The sequence below is a fragment of the Pyxicephalus adspersus genome, chromosome 4, assembly GCF_032062135.1.
Source record: "Pyxicephalus adspersus chromosome 4, UCB_Pads_2.0, whole genome shotgun sequence".
Lineage (NCBI taxonomy): Eukaryota > Metazoa > Chordata > Amphibia > Anura > Pyxicephalidae > Pyxicephalus > Pyxicephalus adspersus.
This window is the reverse complement of record NC_092861.1, coordinates 56,825,014-56,851,456: the sequence shown is the minus strand read 5'-3', so window position 1 is coordinate 56,851,456 and position 26,443 is coordinate 56,825,014. Positions and strand designations below refer to the sequence as shown.

At 37.8% G+C, this 26,443-nt stretch overlaps 1 protein-coding gene across 4 annotated transcripts in view; it reads left to right on the top strand.

Moving 5' to 3' along the window:
- Window positions 1-26,443, top strand: part of LPP (LIM domain containing preferred translocation partner in lipoma) — a 173,713-nt gene that overhangs the window by 10,818 nt on the left and 136,452 nt on the right. For 2 of the 4 annotated variants that reach the window (XM_072408255.1, XM_072408253.1), the window contains exon 2: window positions 6,677-6,749. The exons of the other annotated variants lie outside the window; for them this stretch is intronic. The gene's annotated coding sequence lies outside the window, so the exon portion shown is untranslated. The remainder of the gene's footprint in view (window positions 1-6,676; window positions 6,750-26,443) is intronic. 4 annotated transcript variants of the gene reach the window in all.

Here is a 26,443-nt window from a genome sequence, read left to right as displayed (position 1 = left end):
TTTGTGGTGGGGTCATCCTCACACCCACAAAAAAAGACCACATTTTCACAATCCCAAATCTTGTGTTTTCTAAATATTAATTGTCATGATAAAATGTCCTAAAGGTAAAAATCTCAACTTAGTGCAAGACAAGCATGTTCCTTTCAGTTCTTATACAGTCAAATATGAATCAGCAGTGCTGCTTTGTTCCTGCAATATATGGTAGAGGCTCTCAGCCATTGTTGAGTTGATTGTACCTAAAATGTATAATTAAAATACTTGTAAAAGATTATTATTTGCATTCATAGATATAGTTTTCCCTTCTGTGCTGCAATACAGCTTGGGGTGAACCTACCTCCAACCTGGTTTATGGACAGTGGAGGAGCAAGACTTCACTGATGTTGTCGCTTTTTTCTTCCTAAACCTAAAGCAGAACTAAACTCTGCTATACTGCCTCCATTCCTTCCCAGGACACTGCCTTCTTTTTGCTTCTTCTCTTACTAGTTGCGATCCTTGGCCATCTGGATTGGCTTGGCTGAAAGTTTATATGTGACATCTCAAGGATTAGTAATATAATATCTCTACTGCAGTTATGTAATGCAAATCTGGTGTTTATTCACTGGCCTGTGAAAGTAGCAGACAGATGAGATTCATCAATTCATCCACAAAAAGAAATATATTTAATGATCTCTTAATCCTAAATGTTATTAGCTTGTGTTTCTTCTGCTGGCGTTTCCTTTTACATGGCCCTCATCAATTTTTTTTTGGAAACCGGTGCTGTGTGTGTTGCGTGTTTAGCTTATTTCATAGAAGCAAACTTTTATATCAGAGTGGTGGTTAAAATGGCACACTTTATTATTTTTACATTATGTTTCACCTTTTTGCGTGACTAAATAAAGTCTCCAGCAGGTCATGTAGAAATCCACTTTTCAGTATTTATTTTACTTGTTAGTATGCTTTAAGAAAAGGTGCTAAGCAAACCCATAATTTGCTGACAAAGTTGCACCATTTTGATTGTTGCTCTCTGGAAATTCATCCATAAATTGCTTGTTGGGACAGCGTTTGCTGGCTGGAGCTTTTTTTTTTCTTTTGTTAATATAATGTCCTGCAACTGACACACTGTTAGTTTCAGTTTTGCTTCCATTAGCCAAGGGTTTTCTTTCTGTCCGAGATAGGAAAAGATTGCAGGATGGTTCTATATACTAGAATGGTTCCTCTTTACTGCGTGGCCATTAAGGACTTAAAAACATTGGATGAGACGATTTGCCAGCTGCAACTCTTTCACTTTGATCAGAATTGTTGATTTTAGAGAATTAGTGAAGCACAGTAGAGTACAATGTCTTTTTGCCCTTTGGTCTCTGAAACTTCTGCCCTTGTGTATCTCCCCTAGAATTTGTCTTATTCTAGGTCAGACTGGACCATAGGTGCTGCAGTCTGTCCAATCCCTATTTATTTTACCAAACCTAATGTAGCTTGAAGACAAGCATACTTATATTTTATTATTTTACAACAAGATTGTAAACTGTTCTGGGCAGGGTTCTCTCCTCATCCTGTGTCACTGTCTGTCATTTGCAACCCCTATTTAATGTACAGCACTGCGTAACATGTTGGCGCTATATAAATCATGTTTAATAATAAAAATAATAATGATAATAATAAGACTGTTATGTGTATGTCTGCTTTAGGGTACAAAATAAATGGTTTCCTTAGAGTGCATGTAGTCCCATCCACACCCCTCTAACTACACTTGTAACTATTCACACAAAGCAATAGTGTAATAACCCATATATTGCAGCAATCTAATTAAGAATACCTTCATTCCAAATTTCGTTTTTGCCAGGTCACATGGCATTATGTAGGTGGGTGGCAACACTTCAGAGAGAATTTCAATTTGCAGAATGTTGCCACCTGGTTAATTAGGAATCTAAGCTGTTGGCCGGATTTTTCACTGTGGGTAGCTTTAAAACCAGCAAAGGCTAGGATAAGCCTGGTGAACATTAATAGAAATAATTCAGTAGACCTCTTTAGTAGCATTCAGACTGAGATAATATTAAAAAATCCCCCAGCATTGGGTTGACTGCAGGTCAGGTGGACATTGAACAATTGTTTACTTTGCTTGTGAATGGTATGTGTAAGAGATGGTACCACCTATAACAATCACCGGCCAAAAGGAACACCCATGGTGCACTTACAAACTGTTCGGGAGCCAGGTTTCCGAAGTAAACATCAGGTTGTTATAGTAAATACCATTGGCTGGTAGCTTTTAGGTAGGTCTCCTTCCAACTAACAGCCAATAAAAACAATAAGCTGATGTTTGCATTCCTAGCTGGTTATGAAGTACACAGCAGGAAGCCTTTCGATTGGCCAGTGTTTGTTGGGGTGGTACCCCCATATACCAATATAACAAAACCCATACAGTCCCTTTTAAAACAATTTGGACACTCTCCACTATGGGCTGGTGTGAACCTAACTTACATCAAGCCTTTACATAAAACAAACGGCACACACAAAAAGATCATTTTCTTCTTTTTTTTAAGATTACCGATTGTTTTATTTTTCCCTATTTAATGTACAGCACTGTGTAATATGTTGGCACTATATAAATACTGTTTAATAATAGTATTATTAATAACAATACTGTTTAGATACAGAAAGAAAATAATAGCTACAGAAATGGTATTAGATCTGTTTGGCAAAAATGTAACAAATTTATCAAACATAAAATGTATTTATTTGTACACAAAATAATATATGTGCTTCCTTTGTGTAAATACAAAGGAGTTTATTTTAAAAGGACTGCTGGGGTATTGCTGTTTAGAGGATTGTAACTACTAAATACTTCTGGTACATTCTATTGTAGAACAAAGAAAATAGAACATTCACAGCAGTGCTCCTGATGTCCCTAATGCAGAATATGCAGGTGCATCCCTAAAGAGAAGCTCAATTCAAGATGTATTAATCTCCAGTATTGCCTGGGTCTCTGTGCTGCTGAATTTTCCTAATTTCTGACCTACCATGCCTTGTTTTGTGCTAATTTTTTTGTGGAGGTAGCTAGGTCAGATCCTTCAAAAGAAAACCGTATGAACCACAGTATTCATATCATAAAATCTCTCCTTAAATCTCCTGAGACTAGCATTAGGGGCAGCAGTGCCTCAGATCTAAATCAGCAGACTTTCTTTCTTATGAGACTGTGAGGGCCTGCCTAGAAGTGCCTAGGCACCATCACTCATCAGAAAGTGCAGTGATATTTGTTTTAAGGCAAAATTCTTGAGAAAAAGGTACATTTTTTCATGGTACTACATGGGCACAATTATAGACCAATGTTAGACACAATTACTGGTTTACAGTATATTTAGCAAGTTGGTTTCCTCTTGACTAATCCTCCTAACTATTTAGTTATTTGGCTAATACTTTGTGGATTGCTGTTTGAAAGATCCATTACTGGTTTTACTTTAACATTTGGACAGGAGACCTCACATTCTGATCAAACACCCTTTTTAATAGGAAACTCAGTGTATAGCTGACTTATTTAGTTGCAAGCTGGCCAGGCCTCTAAGCAGCAAAGCAACCATAACATCTTCACCACCTTTCTTCACAGTTGGTATGTGGGAGGTTTTTCTCCTGAAATGCTGCCTTTGGTTGAAGCATCTCGGGCATGCTCAGAAGGAGCCTTTTCATCAATAGGGAAAAAATTTGACGATCTTACTGCACTTGCGTGAGTTTTTCCCAATCTACGTCCCTCGATCTCGCTCCTGTGCAGTGGGAGACTGGGTGATGTAGGAAGAAAAGCTGCGGAGGAGAAACGAGATGATGTCTGCGCCCAGCGCTCCCCCTGCGCTAGATTGAAGACCGATACCGGGACGACGCGGGACCCAATGGAAGTAACCTCCCGACGATAGACTGATCTGCAGGAAGGCAAGATTTTTTTTTTGTTTGTTTTGGGTTTATTTCTGCTTTAAAAATTTTAAGACATCAGTCCATAGATCATTTTGCTAGAAAACATGGTCTTTGCCTGTGTGTTTATTGACAAAATGTTTTCTTGACTAATGTTCTTTTTGACCAACGAAGGATTTTTCCTGACCTTCCTCTCTTGCAGGTTGAACTGACTAGAGATTAGTGTATTTTTACCACCTGTAGCAAGGGATACCATATAAAATTTAGGGGTTTTAGAATATATATTTCAGCATTACTCTCTAATTTGGGCCAGACTTGCTGAATCAGTCAGTGCTGTAAAATTAGTAGTTGTTTAAAATCTGTGTAGATCACTTATAGATTATTTTCCTTACAATAGAATTTGACAATCTTTTCTTTTGCCATACTCAGACATTCCTTAACCTTCTTTTGGTTTGATCCTTTTCTGATAATATCACACGTCAGAAACATAGCAGAGAGAAAAGGACACCAGGTCTTCGATATATCAGATGTATTTAGGACAGGTTCTACCTGCATACACCCTGAGAAGGTAATCATTTGCACTCAATACAGAACATCTGATTTTAATTTCATAGATTTAAAGTGGTGGGTAATGTAAAGGTGTATATGAAAAATATAAGTTTTCAGTAAATTAGATTTTTAATTTAGTATAAATCCACCACAGGCATCCTAAAAGTGAACCTGTCACAAGCTGGAAGATGGACAATTGTGAATTGTGTTGGGTAGGACTAGAAAGACAGATTAAACTGTCTGACATTTATAGACATTGTCAGATTGTCTCACAATGCTACCAAAGTCTTGTGTAGGGTGCAACAAGTTTATATCTCATCTGTTTTGTTTTTGTCTTTGTCTTTTTCAAAGGTAAATTTTCATCAGATTTATAATTGTAATTTGCCTAGACAGAGCTGAACATCTTGTTGTGTTTTTTCGCTTCCCTGGATGCCGTGTCTTAGATGTTAGAGAGTGATAATACTACTCACTCTCTAATTTCTCCCTTATATATGTCTGCAAGCATGGGATAGTACGCAGCTCTTTGACATGAGGGACAGTGTCTTTCTTCCAGCGTACACATGCCTGCTCTATATTTCAGACAGCCTGCATAGAATTCCCAATAATACATTAGAACGTATTTGAGGTGCTTGGCTCAGTGATAGTTTGCCACAGTCCAAATATTTCCTTTCTCCTGAGTATAGGAATAGCTGGAGAGGGTCATTCTGGATGCACCCAGTGTTAGGGCTACAACTCAAATACGGATGCTAAAGTTACCAGACTTTTCTTTTGACTTATGATCATTTATACTGTTAATTGACATGTTCAGAAAAAGATTTGGGTTACCTACAAAAAAGCAATATAACATGACATGCTCATGAGTTGAGCATGAGTTTAAACAGGAATACAGAATGGGAAATGGCATTCTGCACCCTGTGTCATTTATGTCTGACAGCTATGTCCTGAGTATTGTTTTCTTTGCTCTGGAAGTTTGCAGTATGGCTCTGTGTTAGGTGGATATAAAGATGCCAACAAAAACCACATAACTTCAGACTAATATCAGATCCTTATTAGGTATTGTCCAGGGCTTGTAAGATTTTGCTAGAGTATTCTCCGGTAAATATGCAAATAATTTCAAATAAACTAGGAATCATTATTCTGCTGCATGACCCAATTTTGGCCAAGCTGTAGCTGTCACACAGATGACCTTACATTTGACCCCTGTGGTTTGTTCAGAAGCACTTTTACAAACCTAGCCATGTTGCCACGTTCTTTTTTTTACAGAGAATAGGCTTTCTCCTCGCAACCCTTCCAAAAAAGTCATACTTGTTCAGTTCTTTGTCTAATTGTGCTGTTATGAACTTTAACATTTAACATGCTAGCTGTGAAATGTAGAGTCTGAAATGCATCTCTTTTTTTTTTTTTCTTCATTTTTTGTGACCATTGCACTTGGGGTGAATTTGGCGCCACCATCCTCTCCTCTCTTCTACCATATTCTTTTTCCTATGTCACCCAATCTCGCACTGCACAGGCGCAAGATCGGGTGACATAGATTGAAAAATGGCTTGCCGATCTCACTGCACATTTTTTTTACCTATTGATGAAGGGCTCCTTTTGCAGTCACGATCCTCCCGGGATGTGTGATGTAGGTATCCCAGAAGGTTCTGCGCTCCCGTTCATTCATTTCATCACCTGGGCGGTCAACAATTAAAGAAAAAAACAAAGGTGTTGCACATAAAAAAATACAAAGTAAAAGTTTTGAATTTAGGTACACTTTAAATAAATAATGACACACTGTTTTATATAATATACTGTTTATCTGAGGTTGCTTTTCCCTAATTTTAAGATCAAATATATATATATATATATATATATATATATATATATATATATATATATATCTTTCTCCACAACTACACAACAGTTCCCTGCAAAGCTGACATTGCTGTGCTATGTGAGGAATTTCAGCATAGGGGCAGCAGGCAGGGCCCAGTCTCCTGGGGTTAATGATATACATGCTCTGGAATCCTGTCTCTAGATATTGCTTTTTTTTCTTACTTTTTCCCAAAGTACCAAAACGGGGAAAACCAGAGAAGGATGATATTTGACAAGCTTCTTTGTCATGTTTTCCATATTTGGAAATGTTTACCCAAAGCACTGATCTATTGAAAGAGGAGGGGAGGTGAGTCAGGGTTTGGAAGCAGGATATGAGTGCTTCAGTAGATGTGACATCCCCCTCCCTATGTTTTGAGGCTTGCTTTGTGGTCTCTTTCAGGTTAATACCCCTGATTCACAGGAGCTTCTTTAAACTAAGTGTGCAGTGCCTGTAGAAAGACTGCAAGACTAAGGTAAGTGTAACAGTTTTATTCTGTTATAATAGTTAGCAATGTCTTTTATCGAATAGAATGAAAGATATATCTTAGGTAAAATCAGTACATAGATTCTGCTTTGTACAGAAGATAATTGATTATCTTTATTGATTTCAAGGCGCTCCTCTAACTTTCCTGCATGTAGAATTTTAATCTCTGAAGCAGAACTATTTTAGATTGTGTCTAGGCATAAAACTGTGTAGCTGTTAAAAAATAATAATAAAAAAAATGTATATGTGGTATAGTAGGAGCACTATGGAAATTCAGGTGTTTTGCTGTTAGTTTCATTCCCTATGATGTTCTAGGAAATCCAAGTTGACCTGTGCAATAGTTAGTTCCTATATAATGTTCAGGCCTACTAGTTTTCATAGTCTGCCTAACCAAAATATAATACAAATTCTAATCCTAGGTTATCATATGGACTGCAAGGTTATTTAGTTTTCAAAAAAATTAATTTTTAGGGTATGTAGTCTCCTTTAGGCAGCCATTCCTATAATTCACCATATTGCTTAGGAGACTTAGCCTTTCCCTTTCAGATATAATGATCTTGCCAAATATTCATCAGGTGCAGTCCTAGAATTGTGTTTGTTAGGAATGGTCGTTCTCTGTGATACCAGATTTTAGAAGTCATAGCTTTGGGTCTTTAGATCTAATTTAAATAAACAGCTGGAACATATGCAGCATTGTACAGGGTGTGCTCCTTCCTCACTTGTAGGGGATATCCTATGACATTCCAAAGACTTCCTCTCTTCTCTGTCCTGAAGGAGCGTGTTGATATCTAGTCATAATAACCCGAATAAGGCCTTTCTCTTACTGTATTATCTTACAGCAAATTCATATTCAATGCTGGATTGCTGCCAACGTAGATAACGTAAAAAAAAAAAAAAAAAAAAGGGACAATAAAGCAAGATTCATACAGCAAAATCACTCTGTACTTTCATTACATAATTAAACTTGTTATCCAAATGTATTTATTTTTTCATTGAACATTTTGTATATCAGACATAAAATTTTAAAAACTTTTTATTCACCACTAGTTATTTATGAATTGTGTGCTGCTTCCTCCACCTCTTAGATTGCAAGCTCTTCTGGGCAGGTTCATCTCCTCCTCCTGTTTCACTGTCTGTTATTTGCAACCCCTATTTAATGTACAGTGCTGCATAATATGTTGGTGCTTTATAAATACTATTTAATAATAAAAATAATAATAATAATATTAAAAGCCTTACATACATTGCTTCTACCAATTCTTGATTTATAGCTATCCGTCACTTTTTTCTTCATACATTTCCCTAGAAGTCTCAGATCTTCCCACTGGGACACATTGACCTGTCTTTGAACTTAAGGCTGTCCAAACACCCCCACATAATCACACTTTAATTTCAGTATCCACTCTATGAGCTGGATTTGACATTTCAGCTAGTATGTAGGGGATGAAGATCCTTTATTATACATAGGCATTACAGTAGTTGTGTGCAACAAAGATCTATACTGTAGAATCAGCATAATGAGCTTGGTTATGTTGATGTTTTAGGTTTCTTTTTTAACAGATCGGACCGGCAAAATGACCTCCCACTTCGCCATGCTCATTCTGTGCTTTAAAATAGTAGGACTCTTTAAGCAGGATAAGGCCAGATATATACGGTAATTTGAGATCAGTAAATGCAGAAAGGTCTGAAGCAGTGCTTGGCTTAACAGCAGGCCATGCTGACGGTGAGATCTATGTTGTTGACTTTGTTTTGGCCGTGTTGCTTTGTACAATTACATATACTCCAAATTCCTGACCATACCATTGTCAAGTATTTAAAACTCTGAACAATATTTACGTACATACATACATACATACATACATACATTGGTGGAAACCCTGCCAAAAATTGTGATTACCTTCCATACCGGTTTCTTGTGTCTGTTTCAGTGATACAAGGATCCTTTGTTTGTCCTGTATCTGGGATCCTGTCTTTTGGGCTGTATTCACCACCAATCTACCTGTATCCTGTTCATTTAGAGCCCTTTTTATGGCCATTGAAATATTCTCATTAGACACCTTCAATTTTCGCCGAAGAGCCTGTTCTATTACATGAAGAGGGGGGAAAATGGAGTGGGAGATGCCCCAGTGTGAGGATATCAATAGACTATACAGTGGACTTTGACCGTTATTGGTAATTATTGATCCAAAATACAGATGACGAATGAGCTCCTCTGCAGTGTTGGGGGACATCTTTACACACACAAGATTTTAGCCTAGGACAATCATGATCAATGAAAATCTAGGGTTACACTATTTCTACTTAGAGTATGCAGAGGGCATCACGGTGGCTCTGTGGTATGTGCTCCTTGTAGCGCTAGGTCCCAGGTTCTAATCCCGGCCAGGACACTATCTGCATGGAGTTTGCAGGTTCTCCCCGTGTTTGCCTGGGTTTCCTCTGCGTACTCCGGTTTCCTCCCACATTCCAAAAACATGCAGGTAGGTTAATTGCCTTCCCCACAAAATTGATCTTGTACTGTATTAAAGACATATGACTGAGGTAGGGACATTTGATTTTGAGCCCCTTTGAGGGACAGCTAGTGACATGACTATGGATTTTGTACAGCGCCGTGTAATATGATGGTGCTATAAAAATACTGTATAGTAATAATTATAATAATAGGTTGCGTGCAAGGCCTATGTCACAGTGTTTTGAAGAAGAACTGTCAGGAAAAAAAAAATAACACTTAACTTTACAGGCGGAAAGCCGTTGATCCCTCTGCTATCCAAGTCTTGTCCGTATTGTGCCATTCCATCTTCCTTCTTTCTTCTAGTGCGTTCTGAACATTGAGCGCAGCCATCTACCTCTCTTCTCCCTTTTTCTGATGATATCATCTGATCTCACACTGCCCAGGAGCGAGATAGGGTGAAAAGCCTTCCGTTAAATGTAAAAATACATTACAGGCATCTGGTATATGTGACTGTATCCCAGCAGGCTCTGTGTTTCCTATTTAGTCTTTACCACCACAGAATGGGAGGGGTCTCCCTTTTAAATATATGTATTTATATAAAAAAAAGTATTAAAAAATGTTTCCCGTTTTATATAAAAGGGTTAGCAACCCTTTTTATAAAGATTTTAAAAATGTGATAGGTACACTTTAAAGTGAACTTGTGTTGTTAGGCCTAAATTTTATATTAGAATTTATATTTATATTATAGATTTATAATTTTATACTCCTGCCTTTACCTTTGTTATCAAAAACTTTTGCAAAACTTTTTGTGACTTTTAACTTACCATAAGAAGCTAAGCCTTGCCAACTGCCATTACCCTCATCCAATGAAGGTGCCTCTCTGGCCAGTGAAGGCACGGTCTTTGAATGGGGGATTTGTTAGGGGGCAATTTCTGGAGTTGGGCCCCAAATTAAAACTTAATCAGAAAAAGGAGGAAGAAATCGGAAAAAGGCACAGAAGAAATTAACTAAAGCAATACAAGAGAACTCTCAAATAAGGAAGTAGTAGGTAACTTTGGTGTCAGCACCTAATAATATTTACCGTTAAAATTAGGTAAGGTTTGCTTTTAAATGTTCAAAATGTCTGCTGTGTTTTACTTAAAGCAGTACTTAAGTCCGCTAAGGGGTTGTGGCAGCTTTGGCCATAATGTACAATCATATTTTTCCATACTTTCATATTATGGCACAACTATCAACATACACACCCTCCTCCGATGATGACAGGTCCAGGCTCCAGTCACTGTTTTTTTCTACCCCATTGCTTTTTTTTTTTTAACCTATCGATGCTAGATGGTAGATGGGAGATGACCTATCTAGTGCTCAGGAGTGGGGATTCTACAGGTTGAACAAGGCCTTCTAACAATACAGCAAATCACTGTACTATCCCACCACTGCCATAGAAACCCGGCCTGATTTCTACTTATTTTAGCCTATGTATCTTTTAGACCAGGAGCCCTTTTTTGGCCCCCCAAAGAATTCTAAAAATGAACTACATCTGGCCCGCCTGCCTGCCCGGGTTATCACCTCACATCATGATTTTCAATACATGCAATACATAAACATTATTCCTGTACACCCATCATGTCACACAAAGCCTAGGCAATAATCACATGGTGCCTGGTTACCAGGGGCATTCTGTTTGTTTCAATCCATTGGAGACTGCATAGTGTAATATTTAGTGTCAGACAAACTTGTGATGTTAGAGGATGAACAAAACACAGGCTGCATAGATAGATAGAAATTAGTCTTTTCAACCCTAAAATGTGTGTAGATAGGTTTGTTTTTATTAGTTATGGATGAAGTAGTAAACTTTTCAATAAATTTCAAGTTTGGTCCTCAACTTGGTCTAAGTTTTTAATTTTGGCCCTCTGTGTATTTGAGATTGACACCCCTGCTTTAGACAGTATGTGCTTATAGAGTTCAGCTTAAATATAACAAACTTGTGTTTTCTTATTTGAATGATGCTGTTCTTTGTGTATTATTTTAAAATCTGTGCATTAGCTTCCTGTAATACAGACTAGTCATTGCTGCTCTTTCTTTCTACAAAGCATTGGAAGTTTGTGTCTTGGGTGTAGGGAACATAAACTGGCATTGTTTTTAGGTGGTCCCTTACTGTTTTTGGACAATACTACTAACCTACTGATAGCTCTTATGGCTCTAATAGAAGTTTGTTTTTTTCAGGATTTAAAATTAATTGGGATATGTACGTCTTAATGCCTATAGCTCCACTTTACCGTTCTCTCTCCACCAGTAAATCTGAAATTAAAATATTCTCTTTGTCTAAGTAACTAGGGGTAATCATCTCTACTAATATACTGGAGTACCCTATACCTAATCTCCATGACAAATGTAAATACAAAGCAAATGTTTGAGGGATTGCCTCTTTCACTTATAGGTAGGACACGTCATAAAATGATGATTTGGGCTCCCCAATTATTACATTTTGTTTGTTACAAAATGGTTTAAACAAATTGATCTTTCTAGATTTTTTAGACGTTGGAGCATAAGGCATCCATGTATTGTCAACACTACATTTATTGAACAACATGGGAAGTCTGGTGGTCCTCTTAGACATAATGTGTGGAAGCTCATTTGGAACATATGGCAGGAAGAGGTGTTGTGATTTGGGGAGACCTGATTCTGGATCTTTTTCTGACCAATCTTTCTGGATACCCTCTTTTCCAGTATACTTGGAAACAGGTAAACGCTTTTTTACATCACACTGTCCAACCTTGTCTCTACTGCATAGAATATGGACTACTATAAAGTCTAGTATACATGCTAAAAGATATAACGGATTTATGTCGAAATCCCAACTATGTATACCTTAATTAACTAAAATTGACAGATTCACAGTGTGTAAACCGTATATTTACCGGAAAAAAACACTAAAAACATACTCAAAACTTTCCAGGACTCACATACAGAGTTCCAGATTGTTACTCAATGATTTGTTTTCAATATTTATAAATGGGACATGCTCTGACTAACCAGTGCTATACTTGTAGGTATCCTTTACTAATACTCCCTTGATAATTTAGTTACATAAATACATAAATAGACTGAGCTTTAGCATAGGGGTGCATTAGGTACTTTTTGCCCATGATTACTATAGATGATTTTGGCAGCCATTTAAAAATTGATTTTAGAGTGTAAATAGTGTAAAATACATATATGGGCAATGAAATCTCAAATTTTCTAATTGTCTTTTGTGGACATTTGTGTGCAAAGATTATATGATATTTTAACACCAAAAACAAAAGTTAAGAAAGCTTCACTTCCAGCGTTTGCCTCTTGTAAGAAAGTAATTTCTAAAATAATTAAAGCTTACTTCAGGACAAATACTAACCCCCTCTGTGTTGGCAGTTAAAAATATAAAGTTGTATAAATGCCCTTTTTACTTGCCTAAAGTTTGTTTGCCCAAAAGTGTGTGTGTTGACTTCTCAATATTTGTCTGAAAGCTGAAATCACTTGCCATTGCTAGTCTACGAGGTCAAAGCTGAGGAGTTTTACTGCTGTTTACATTGGTAAGCACAATCAGTTTTTTATTTTATTATTTCCCTTCAAAGAGTTTGATGGTTGTTTTACAACTTCCAGTTAGATTCAAATGTTCTTAAACTGTGATGTCAATCTCCATGCATGTATGAGGACTGGTAAGATTCTTGGAGATAAAGTCTTCAGAATATATGTATTTCAAAACAGTATCACTTTAAAGTACATGTTTTATCCTTAGCAGTACCACTTCTGCTGAAAGATATCTGTGCTCCAAGAGAATTAGAAACTGATTGGATTATTAGCATCTGATGCTTGGATGATGGGTGTTCCAGATTTCTCCCTTGTACAGGCTGTCAGTAGAATGCTCATGAAGATCTTCCCCCTCAATATGACAATACTTAAAGTGTCAACAAGGGTTCAGAAAGGCATTTTATGATTTTACTTTTCTTTTAGTTAGTTGATGTCTAGTACAGGTTTTTTGACTGCCAAGTTAGCTCCCTGATCCAGTGGAATCTCTGAAATTGTAGTTACAATTTTTAGTCTAAGAAGAAAAGAGATGTACAGAAACAAAGCATAAACTTTAAAGTTCAATGTCACCCAAAACAATTGTCTCAAGGTCTTTATCTCAGTCTGTGTCTCTTGAAGACTTTTACTTACTTATTGTCACAGCAGAATGAAGTTGGAGTAAAGGTTTCCTACAGAAAAAGCAGTGGTAGCAAGAACTCCCTTTTCTTTTTTTTTTCTTGTAAGAGAGGTGAGGGCTTGCACTCTTTGTTAGATAAATAAATATTACATGCAAAATTCACATTTTGTTTTTACTAGATCTGTATTAATGCTTTCTGTGCTCAGTTTGCAACATCCCGCTTACATCACAAAATAGATTATAGCTGGGCTTTAAGGGCCCTTACAGACCCACGGTGTAAAACTGCGCAGCAACAGGAGTGGCAAACCGCTCTGCGGCCATCCATATTTTCATGTGGCTAGAGCCATAGCGCAAAGAACAACCACCCAGCCAAAAACGGCATGTCGCTTTTGGTAATCGTGCCTCAATCTGCCTCACCCACATGCAAAAAGTGATTCCCATTAACTTAATAGGAGAGGTTGGGACCATGGTTGAGCTCACAGTAGAATGCTGCAGCTCACAAGTCTTAAAAAGCCCCAAAGCTGCATTGTAATAATTGTGTTTATTTTTATATTCTAAGTGAGATATTTTTGTAAAAAAACTAAGATGTTTTTCCCCCTTAAAAATATTGATTTTTTTGCTTGCCTAACAATTTCATAGTATCAAGAGTAGTATTTGAAAGGGAAAAAGCAGAAAACAGTATGATGCCTGGCATCCCGCCACAGCCCTAACTGCTTTGCTCATTATTTGTCAAAGATGGTAATTGATTGTAGGATCACAAGAAGCAACCCTTTCATTTCTTTCTCCTGCAGGCTGTTTATTCTCCCTTTTAGGATGTTCATGACTTAGGACAAGAAATCCTTATTCAGAAGTTTACTGCACATTTGTAATATTTCCTCCTTAAGGTTTACTATGGACACCCTCTAGCCATGTACAGTAAAACCTCAATTTTACATTTAGTAAAAAAATCTGAATTAAATTAGGAATATTTAAAGTATCTAAACTTCACTTTTCAAATCAAATTCAAAATTTTTACTGTGCACTTGCATGTGTATATTCTGTTTATTTTAAGACAGAACTAAGTATAAAAAGGAAACAATTGCGACCAGGCATGTCTTATTGCAGAACAGACGAGCAAACTTGCCTTATCACAATTTTTGTCCTTGCTATGATGTGGATGCCACCATCTTCATCCGCTCCTCTTCTGGGTGTGAGATCAGGCTCAATTGATGATGAGTTTAAGTGGTACCTCAATATCCTGGCATCCAGCACTGAATTACACATGCACAGTTTCAGTGCAGTTTATTCCTGTAAAGCAGTAGGTGAGTTGGAGGCCACAAATGACAGGAGGCAGAAGCGCAAGCAGTAGGAAAGCCGGCAGCAGGAGTGCCGACAGCCCTCCTTACCCTGCTCTATAGCTAGTGACAGTGTGACAGCAGGGAGCACGGGTGGCTTTCCTCACACTGCTTACGCAGAAACTGCTGAGAGCTTGGCAGAGCAATGTATGTAAGGCTTTTATTATTATTATTATTATTATTAATAATAGTATTAATAATAATAAACAGCATGTATATAGCACCAACATATTATGCAGTGCTGTACATTAAATGGGGGAAAGACAGATACAGACAGTGACACAGGAGTAGGAGAGGACCCTGCCCTGGAGACCTTACAATCTAGGAGGTGGGGGAAGTAACACACAATAGGAGGGGAGATATGTAATGGAGGGAAGTAGTGATGGTTTTAAAAGCCAGAAGTGGATGGATAGGCAAATTTGAAAAAATGGGTTTTGAGCGCTCTTTTAAATAAGCAAAAAGTAGGCGCAAGCCAATTAGGACGAAGAGAACCATTCCAGGGAGTTGGGGTAGCTCTAGTAAAGTCTTTGAGCCGTGCGTGAGATGAGGGTATTAGTGAGGAAGTCAATAGTAAGTCTTTGGAGAAGACAGAGCGGCTGGGGGAGTATTTTTTTTTTTTACCAGGTCAGAAAGGTAAGTGGGGCAAGAACTGTGGAGGGATTTGAAGGCAAAGCACAGGAGCTTGAATTTGTTTCCAAGGTGAAATTAAAGCCAATAAAGAGAACTACAAAGAGATGCAGCAGAAGAAGAGCGGTGGGAAGGATGGATCAGTCTGGCTGCGGTATTCATAATAGATTGTAGAGGAGAGAGTCGGGTTAGTGGAATACCAGAGAGGAGGAGGTTACAGTAGTCCAGACGAGAGATAAGAGCGTGGACAAGGAGTTTGGTGGTCTCTGCGGACAGGTAGGGACGGATTTTGGAGATGTTGCGTAGGTGAAAGTGACAGGACCTGGAAATGTTTTGAATATGAGGGGTGAATGAGAGGGCAAAGTCACAGGTGATGCCAAGTCAATGTGCCTGAGGGGAGAGACGAATAACAGTGTTGTTAACAGTTAGGAATATGTCAAGGGGAGATTTGGAATGTGAGGCAGGGGGTGGGGAAGATGATGAGTTATGTTTTATCCAGGCTAAGTTTCGGGAATCGGTCAGACATCCATGATGAGATGGCCAACAGGCAGCATGAGTCCTTATCCAGGACTGAGGGAGACAGGTCAGGGGTGGACAGATAGATTTGAGTGTCGTCAGCATACAGATGGTACTGTAACCCAAAAGAGGCTATGAGACTACCGAGAGAGGAGGTGTACAGAGAGAAGAGAACCGGTCCAAGGACTGACCCTTGGGGGATCACCAACAGGGAGGAGAGTGGTAGAGGAGGAATAAGGCTTACACTTCTCTGCACAGCTCTGCCACCTGACAGCACACTAGCACAAGCTGTACATATACTGGGCCACTGCAAATTTTTTTTCTATGTTACCAGGCCCTGCTGTCAGAAAGGTTAGGGACCATTGCTGTAAGATACTGATACACTCATTTATATCTGTTTCTGTATGCTGCCCCATTCAATGTAAGAGATGACGTCAACATCAAAACAGACAGCAGTGCAGGTGGCCATAATAGGGTGATCATAGCCCTTACTACTTCTTCATTTTATACTGTACTTCCATTGAGGGTGTTGTACTTTTATTGTCTGTGGAGTTTGTTCTAGTTGCAGAAGCTTCTCCACAAAGGCAGCAAAATTGGGAATAAATAATTCAGCATGGATTGAAAATACTGAATACCCCTGCAGTGGTGCACATTGTTTATACAGCTCACCCTCTCCCGATTAACGATAAGGGAGGGGCTTTTGTTTTTCACCTTCCCTTTGTGACTGTAAATAATGCAGACACAGCAAATGAGAGCTGGAATTTCAGGAGAACACTTTGACCTACAAATATTGTCAGCTCTGCTCTAGTTACAGGGATGTCTTGTCTATGTAGACCTGGTGTTATCAGGACGGCGTGCAGTACTGAAGTCATTGCTGTGTCCTAAAGCGTATTAATATAAAGTATTTTAAAATTAGAGCACACAAGTTTGAAGTGATTAAAGCAAGTATCTTGGTCATGCCAATGAGCAGGAATAGAAATCAAATATTACTTTGGACCTGTAGAAGGGATTAAAACCCTCCATTCTCAAACTACTTAATACGTAAATCACTCACCGGTTAGAAACCTTGAGTTCAGGTGATGCTGATAAATAACCCATCAATATAACCGGAAATGCACACAACCTGAAATTATTCAGGTTTACAAGTTATGTGTACAAGGATTGCAGTTCACCTTTCACTTTTGACACCCATGAGCTATGTAAAATTGCAGATTTGCCTATTACTGAAATTCCATGTAAAAATGATTTAATATAGATTTGTGCACATATTGAGAAATCAGAATCCTGCTGTAAATTTTCTAGAGCAGCTTTAAAAATAAAAGTCGGAAACTAGTTGCTATAGCAACACAGATGCTTTCTTAAATGGGTTTTTATAGAGGAAATACATAATCTGCCATTATTATTATTAAATTTAATCTTTCGGCAGTCTTTGGGCTGGCTGACCTTAGATTTCTGACCATGTAATATTGTGCCCTTTTATATTCTGTCCTGAGTCAAAGACTAAATGCCAGACAGACAAGAACTTCCACATGAACAAACAAATATGGTTTGACATTTTCAAGTTACCCATGAAAACCCCAAGTTTTTTTTTTATTCTGTTTATTATGTAACAAAAATATGATGCAGTGGTTCAGACAAAGATTGATGGCATTTGCCTAACCTTCACTTGTTTTCTATTTTTTTTACCTGGTCGTTGTCTTTATTGGTCATAAAATCAGACGGATGAACAGAGGGCATAGTGACCGGATTTATTAGTAAATGGTTGTGTTACCTTTCCCTTAGTTATCAGTGGTACCAAATACATTATGGCACAACAGTGAAGATACAACCAGAAATCTGACACTAGTACATAAGTCCTGAAGTTTTGTATAAACTTGTTTCGCCCCACCAGGGAAGGATTTGGTTACTTCCTTTTGGAGAGTTTACTTGTAAAGCAACATAATGAAGTTACCCATTGACCTAAATAAGAATTTGTCCTGATCTTACCCCTTTAAGCACCTGTTTATTAAACAAGAAGCTTTGTTACTATTGATTTATTTTCAGGGCATGCCTAATGAAATCTTGTTGGTACATTGATTTGTAAGACAGCCCTGTCAGTTCTGGCTCTCAATACAAGGTATGGAAACTGCTTGACTCGACAACAATAAAATGTAAGCTTCCAAGCAGGGAAAGCGCAGTTTGCCTTGTATAACATATTTTTTTGGTTTTGATCTACCTTTTGTATTCATTGATTTCACTATAGGTTCCTTCATAAGAAAATGAACATCTGATGTTTGGTTACCACTCATGTAATTCATGCTGTTTCTGGAAACAGCTATGTTCCTTCTTCATTAGATGTTATATGTATGAGAAAAAATGTGACACGAGAACACTACATGCTTTGGGTTGAAGGAGGTCAAAGGAGAAACAAATATGCCACCTGCCTTTTACAGCCTTGGTGAGCTGAATGCAGAAGTACTAGAGTGAAAGAATGGAGATCCTTAAAATTTGTAAGTTTCCCAAAATTTTAATTTACCAAACACTTAGTAAAGCAAATCTGAATTCATATCAAAGATGCTACATGATCCCTCCTGATGATGGGTGGCCCTTACTGGCCAATAATGGACTACTTTAATGCAACACATATCAAGGTGAACAGCAATGTAGCTTGTAGCCAATAGTTCTGATTATTGAGTACTGCCCAGTTACAAATGCTTAGTTACCCCACTATCTAAAATCTTGGTAATGAGTCATATTTCAGGTCTATATATTTGATTGCTTTGTCATTGACCATGCCCACACAGTACATAAGACTGCTTACTGTATTTTAAAGGCAAACCGTACTCCCTTAAAAAGCACATTGAAAATTCTGTTTAAATTATGCTCAAAGATTTAATTAAAATTAAGATTGCAGATTGCAAATTGATTAGATTTTGGATTCCTGGATAGCTTTTGCCATTCACTTGATAATAATACTTGTTACCTGGAGCTGCTCTTCGACATCCTGTAAGAATGGTACCTGTAGGGTTAACAGCTGAACTATACTTTCAGGAATGACTGCTTAGCCTGCATCAGCACTCTTCTCATTTGCAGTCAGAGCAATGTCTCTGTGACCGGAAGATTTTAACACCGTACTGTCACTGTACATCTTATTCTGCTCATCACTGCTTTCATTCACTCTTTACATAAGCCAATCTATAAATATATTCCATGACTAATATGATTCCTGCCTGTCACAGAAAGCATTCTAAAACACTTACACAGGGTATTTACAATTGGTTTCTGCCTGCAAGGCAGTAGCTTCAGTCAAATACCACTGCCCCATTTGCAGGTCCAGAAATAAAACCAGGCGCGTCAAACATAAATATTCTCCTAATACAGTATTATCTCATTCTTGTCTTTCTCAGTTCATTCTAGTTTGCAACATTTAGGCCATCTGCCTTGTATGTAAATGCCAGCGAATTGTACCTCTCTTCAAGGGACACTGCTGGGTTGTGAAGTTTAGTCTAAGAAAGATTTGTTCTTGGAAAATTCCTGTTTCCATGGTATACATGACCTGTTGCAGAAATATTTTGCTTCAGAATTGTATATTCGATTGTATAATTTGATCTGGACCTTTATTTGATATACATTGTGGAATTGTGGAGAACAAAATGATTTAGGAATGATCCAATGGTCAAAAACGAAATTTACAATCAGGCAGGGTTTGCATTGCAGAAAGGCAGTGAAGTTATGATGTGGTTACCGCACTTTCATGCAAGGTGAACTGCTGCCTGGGGTAGATAACATATACTTAGCTTTACCTGTAGCGTTATTTGTGGCAGCCCAATAGACAAAAAATGGTGTTAAATTAGGAGATGCCAGTCAGCGTTCACCCCTGAAATTTTTTTAAACTAGGTGGGCAGCAATTATAGGCGGGTGGCAGCCCCTGTATCATGACCTAACTTGTATGTAACCAACCAAAAGCAGCCGCGGGTGGTTAGTGAAAAGTGCTGGGTGGTGGGCCTGGCTAAAAGCCCCTGGGGAGAACACTGCTGATTCCTTAATAACCTGAACTGTGTGGGATTACTTTAACCTGCAGAGCTGCGGTACCAGCAACTGGGAGCTGTGCGGGATTACTTTAACCTGCTCTAAGGCTAGAGCCCCTGTCAGATTTTTATTGCTGTCTATGATGTCATATATCAGGACAAAAAATAAAGTGATTCTATTACAACACAACAGAAGCTCCAATACTTTAAGTGAACCTAGAGCATTAATTATAAGTACAAATATATTTTAAATAGACAGAAAATTGAAATCAGTATAGTTGGGTATAATCATCAGGTATATATGTGGAGGGAGGGGGTTGTTTGGTGAACTACCTAATCCAAACCCCAACATGTGATTGGGCGGCTGCTATTCCCTGCAGATTTTCTCCAACTAACAGGTTTTAGTTAGATGTGACACAATATCCGGTTTTATTTTCTACTGAGCAGAAGCAGGTAATGATCTGCAGCAATGTTTGCAAGTGTTCCTGTCATAGATATAAATGACCTGAGAAAAAAAATTATTTCCGTTAACAAAAGTGCTGATTCACTGAAAGGTTTTTTAAAACCGTTTGTCCTCTGATGTCTACTACTGTCTTATTCATAGCTCCAGCTGGTATGTAAACACTGTACAGAATAAAAATATGCTTGTCTTTTACTTTTCCACCTGTTTATTATTCTTTAATATAACCTGCACATCCTGAGTAATGCTTCTGCTGCAAAGTCTAGCTGTCTGCATTTCAGTAATCATTTCCTAGAGAGATTCAGTGGATTTCCAGTAAAGATACACAGTGCTGTATGAAACAGCAGGAAGCAGCAGTGCGGCCAGCCCAGCTCCATTACACTCCATATAGGGAGAAAAGAGGAACATGGGAGGGTGTTGGCTGAAATACCAGACATACAGAGAATTCCTCTCCCTCTGGCTTTTTCACATCCTGGAATAAGGATTCCTTTGAAAGCCAACTCTTTCATTCTGTGCAGTGTGCATTACTAGGTATTTCTATCAAACCTGCAGCAGGAGAAACATGTAATTTGTACAGCTACTGAAGGCCTTTCGGAAGGTTAAGCTCTGATTTGCTGTCCATGGACTATGGCTATTTCATTTTTTTGGCTATTTCATCAGTCTTCTGTGTTATCTAATACACCCCTATTTAATGTACAGCGCTGCGTAATATGTTGGCGCTATATAAATCCTGTTTAATAATAATAATAATAATAATACAGCTGTGTTGAGCCCAAAAACATAAAAACTTCCACTTTTAAATCTGCCAGTTAAGTATTCTATGTTTGTTTGCAAACATGTATCTCTCAATTTTTTGTTTGCATGTTTGTAATCATACTGGCGGCAGCATGTGGTAAGCTGCTGTCAAGATAAAGCACCAACTCAAAATAGAAATTTGTATTTAACATTACCAGTCAAATTACTTCAGGCTATTTACAAGTAAATATCTATTTTTTAAAACATGTCAAGCTTTTTAAAGCACTTGGTACAACCATTTAAGATTCTAATTTCCTTGCTTACAGTGGAAGAACAACCAACAGGCAGTATAATTTCTGACACATCAGCAGTTTTGTGTCCTTTGCCCTGCAGTGTAGTAAACCCTAGTAGCAGCAAAAACATAAAGGCAAAAAAGGGTATTGCAGGAGTTTTATTATTGGGGTAAACAGTATCTGTTTGCAACAATATTGTAGTTATTTCACCCTCCTTCCTTAAGTACACTCATCCAGGGTTACCTTCTGAATAACCATTTTGGACCAAATAGGCCTGGGATTGGGAATTCATAGATTTGTTATATTCATTCTGATTCTGTGTTCTGAAAGTTCTGCTTGCCACACATTCCCCTGAATGTATACTTCTCCTTAGATATAGTGGCCATAATACCAACTTTTTTGTATGGTTCAAGGTTTGGCAGATGATTTAGGGCAGTACTAAATATGGAAAATCAAGGGAGGCGCAGCGTGACGTCAGTGTAAGCTTAAGTTGTAGGAGGCAAACACTTCAGTATTGTTTCCAACATTACAATAGTAACCCTACTCTGAGAATACTGATTCTCATCCAATTGTTTTATTTGTTTATTTCTCAGGTGCTCCTTTAGGTAAGTATGACCTTAACTGTGTATTTTTTAACTGTTCTATTTAATGGCATCAAATAGTTTGACTTTGATAACAATCATTTCTTGTTTAGTCTTGGATTGGAATGAAAAAAACCCATAATGAGTGAGAAAAATCAAACAAATATTTTAGCATTTTTTTTAGTAATACCAAAGATAATGCAACTAATGAAAATAATAACAATAGTAATACTTCACTTAACCATGAGCTGTTCAATGAATCGGAGCCTCCACAGTGCTCGTCAGGCACCATTAGGAGGATCATTATTTTACAAATTTAATATTAGTATTTATTTATTAATTATAATAATAATTGTATTTTTTTTTTTTATACTTAATAATGGCCCACGGCATTTAAAATGACAAATTTAGTGGTTCGCAAGGTCTGAAAGGTTGGCGACCACTGATTTAGGGTTTGTGGACTGTCAATTTCCAATTGCTCCTGTATATAACCATCAGATATCTGGGAGCAGTTTAAACACTTAAAAATCGGAATTAAAAAAAGCAGCAGTTTGTAAGCATTAACACAGAGTTTTGGTGGTATAAGCGGTAGAAACAAATATTTTGTCTCCCCAAGAGTTTAAAGGGGAACTAAACCTGCGATTACTCCACGATCCACGTTTTGTTGTATCCTATTTTCTTCCTGAAAAATTATGTTTTGGCATCACTGGGACGACTTTTATTAGTTCTTAGCACACGCACCCACTGGATACGCAGCTTAGCAAAATCTGGGCAGCGATCAGGCAGGTAAGAACAGTTATTGTAGAAGGAACATTGCCTGGGCAGTTTGGTTGGCTCAGAGGTAGCACTCTGGCCTTTGCAGCACTAGGTCACTGATTCAAATCTCAGCCAAGACATTATCTGTATGGTGTTTGTGTGTTCTCCCTGTGTTTGCGCCGGTTTCCTCTGGGTACTCTGGTTTCCTCGCACATCCCAAAAACATGCAGTTAGTTTAATTAGCTTTCTCTCAAAAATTATTATTATTATTATTAAACAGGTTTTATATAGCGCCAACATATTACGCAGCGCTGTACATTAATAGCTATGGTAGGTACATTAGATTGTGAACCCCTTTGAGGGACAGTTAGTGACATGACTATAGACTTTGTACAGCGCTGCGTAATATGTCCGTGCTTTATAAATTCTGCATAATAACCATTTGCCTGATTCACTAATTTGCAAAGTGGGACTTTAGTTCTTGAAACTGTCTAATAAATTCCTAAAAAAGCATTAAAAAAAAAACCCATATACAGTTAGCTTAAAAAAACAACTGGGCAGGCATATGGAAATCATACCCATATGCTGTAGTAAAAAAACCTACCACTCATGAGATACTGCATGATAATCCTGGTACCACTGGAAAGCTGCAGCTGCACTTGCCTGCTAAATACATACAAGAAAGGCTGATATGGAATGATAATTTCATTGATAGTGGCGGTTCCATTTGTCATTTAGGATGATGCTCATCTTAGAATTTTTGTACAAATGCATGTACTAGAACAAGCAAGGCTCATAGATATTTTATTGGCTTGTAGACATGTGGCCTTTATTCCCCAGTATGTTTTCTTTATATGGAAGTTATATTATTATCCTAATTAGACAGTTTGAGTCCTATTTGCAGGTGAAATCAGTAGTGCATTATGCATTGTATCTGTCAGGTTTCATGATGATTGTGTTTTTCTTAAGGAATCATTAGCATAATTGCTTAGTTTAAGCAACAATAACAAGATCACACAGCAAAACAACAGTCTGGAGAAGGCAATTTGCTCTAAATTATCTTCAAAACAACCTTGGACTGTGCTTTATATTGCTTACATATGTACATGGCTTTTGTTTGAACCGCAGTAAATAATCTTGACATATGTTGTTTCAGAAAACAGTTATTAACAATTGCAATCAAATGAGCTAAAGAGATTAAGACATAATCATAGCTTAAAACATTTTATTCTATTTAATACCCTTATTCATTTTTAAGTCAAGTCAGCCCGAGATTGTGGGTAAGTTTTATTAGTAAGGAAGGGTTGTATATCTCCTGTATATGTCCTGGCCCCTTGTAAAAAAAAAAAAGGGATTGCTGAGACAGGGAGGGCAGGATTCCGCTATTCAGTGTAACTATTTTGACACTATTTGGGACCTGCCTGAATGCTCTGGGTTTTTGAAAACAAAGCTGAGCATGTGCAGTGTGGGGTTTGGTTCCCAGGATACCCAGCTTTCCTATCATCCCTGCACAGCCAATCAAGATTGCTGAAGATCGCAAGAACGAAGAGGTTGGTGGAGCCCTGCGAACATGGACAGGTGAGTAATGGAGGATTCATTCCACTTTACATAACTGAGAGGCCGGTGGTTGCTACACATAATATTGCTGCAGGAATGTCAGGATACCTGAGTGTAGGAATAATTACAGATTTTCTGAATCTAATACTGTGATAAATATATTTGTGTTTTCCTACGCTTACTTTATTTCAGTTATTTTCTTTTAGGGTGCTTTACATACAAATAGAGAAACTGCCACTAATGAAGTAAATCTCCTGAGTCGTAACTTTAATCTTTGGGTTTCTAAATAATTAGTAAAAGTGATTTTTCCCTCATACGTCAGCTGGAAAGAGACTAAATGAGCAATGGATTTTGTTGTCGCTGTGAATTAATAGGAAACTGCAGGTTCAGATTTTAACTAATTATGCATTTAACAGAGACTGTAATGGGCATGTTTAGTATATCACTTCAGTGTGCTGTCAAAGTGCTCCATAAGCTGTTTGGTTTGCCTGTTTACTGCTTAAGTCTCCAGTGAATATACTTGGCAAGTAGATGTGCTTAAAATTCACAATCATGTGACTGGCCTTTTCTTTAATTAGTAAAGTGGGCTAGTAAAACGATGTATAGTTTTCTGGGCATTTTAGGAATAGTTGTTCAATAATAATAATAATATTATTAAAAATAATGAGTTGTTTTTTTGGGGTTGTGCATTTAAAGCGTGCCTAAACTCAGAAATGTCACTTTACAGGGATAGGGATAGACAACCCTTTTTTATGTAAGGTAAAAATTCTGTTTTAAATCACCCTTCAAAAAAAACAAAAAAAAAAAAACAAAAAGGTGCAGCACCGCCCCCTAATTGAATGAATGGGAGCTCAAAGCCTCCTACGTCACGCATCCCGGGAGGCTCTTGGGATGCTCGGGCAGAAGGATCACGCGCTGTGAGATAGACAAGTTTTCTTTCCCATCTGACGTCGCCCGATCTCGCGCTTGGGTCCGGTGACGTAGGAGAAAGAAGAAGAGAAGATGGCGGTGCCCGGAGTTCTGGCTTCAGGACGGATGCCAGGACGATGTGGGACCTAATGCAAAACACTTCCGGATGGATTGGACTGCCCTGTGGAATTGAAGGTAAGTGTACTTTTTTTTAGCCACTTTTTTATTTAGTTCCTCTTTAAATGAGATAAATAAAGAGACCTTTCAGTATGATAGATTGTAGTCTTTTCACCTATTGTTAATGTGAATGAGTTATGAGAAGTCATTCACTCATTTTTGGTTGACCAGTGTCCTTATTAGTTGTGGAGTTACAGAATTGTACCAGCATCCTATGCAGGTTTTCTTAAGATAAACCTAACACCAGCATATTAGTATGTAGCTGCCCAGACAAAATTTAGCAGAGTGGAGATTCTGCATTTTAGACATGTAAGCAGATTTAGAGTTCTTTAAGATTACTTTTACAGCTATAAACCTAAGTTTAAGGCATTTATTTGTTCATTTTGCAATGCACAATTCAATGGATTTTCATTGCTTACCATTTCTCAAATGGAGCTACGAGTCAAGAGCACCTGGCCTGTTGCCAGTAGTTGGTCTTAATAATTATTAAATCTATTATCTGAAATTTATATATGCCACACAGTCCCATCGCAAATTATATGGTGCTAGATAGTATATAGTTATATAATATATATGTATAGCGTATAAGTGCGAGTTAAAGTGTACCTAAACTTAGAATTTTCACTTTACATAAAAGGGGAGACAACCGCGGCGCCTAGCATGTCGACCCGAAGATGGATGTCGGGACGGCGTGGGACCCAATGGAAGAACCCTCTGGACGGATTGACTGCTCAGCGGGATTGTGTTTTTTTTTGTTTTGGATCTTTTTTTGTTTTGTTGTTTTTTTGTTTGTTTTTTTTTGTTTTGGATCGTTTTTGGGTTTACTACCTCTAAGTGTTTCCTGGATGGCATCAGTAGCTGCCTAATTGATAGATTTCACTTGCCATAAAGTCTTCTTTTATTTTATATTCTTCGGCCCTTTTATAGAAATGTGAACACTATTCTAGGCTGTGAGTTGCACTACTTTGATGATATGAGGTTTGGGAGGTATTCCAAGACAACAGTCTGCTCTAATATCTTTTTCGTAAAAACAGAACATTTGAGAATATTTTGTATCTGTATTTCTACAGATTTGGTTAAATATTCTAAAATACCGTGTTTCCCC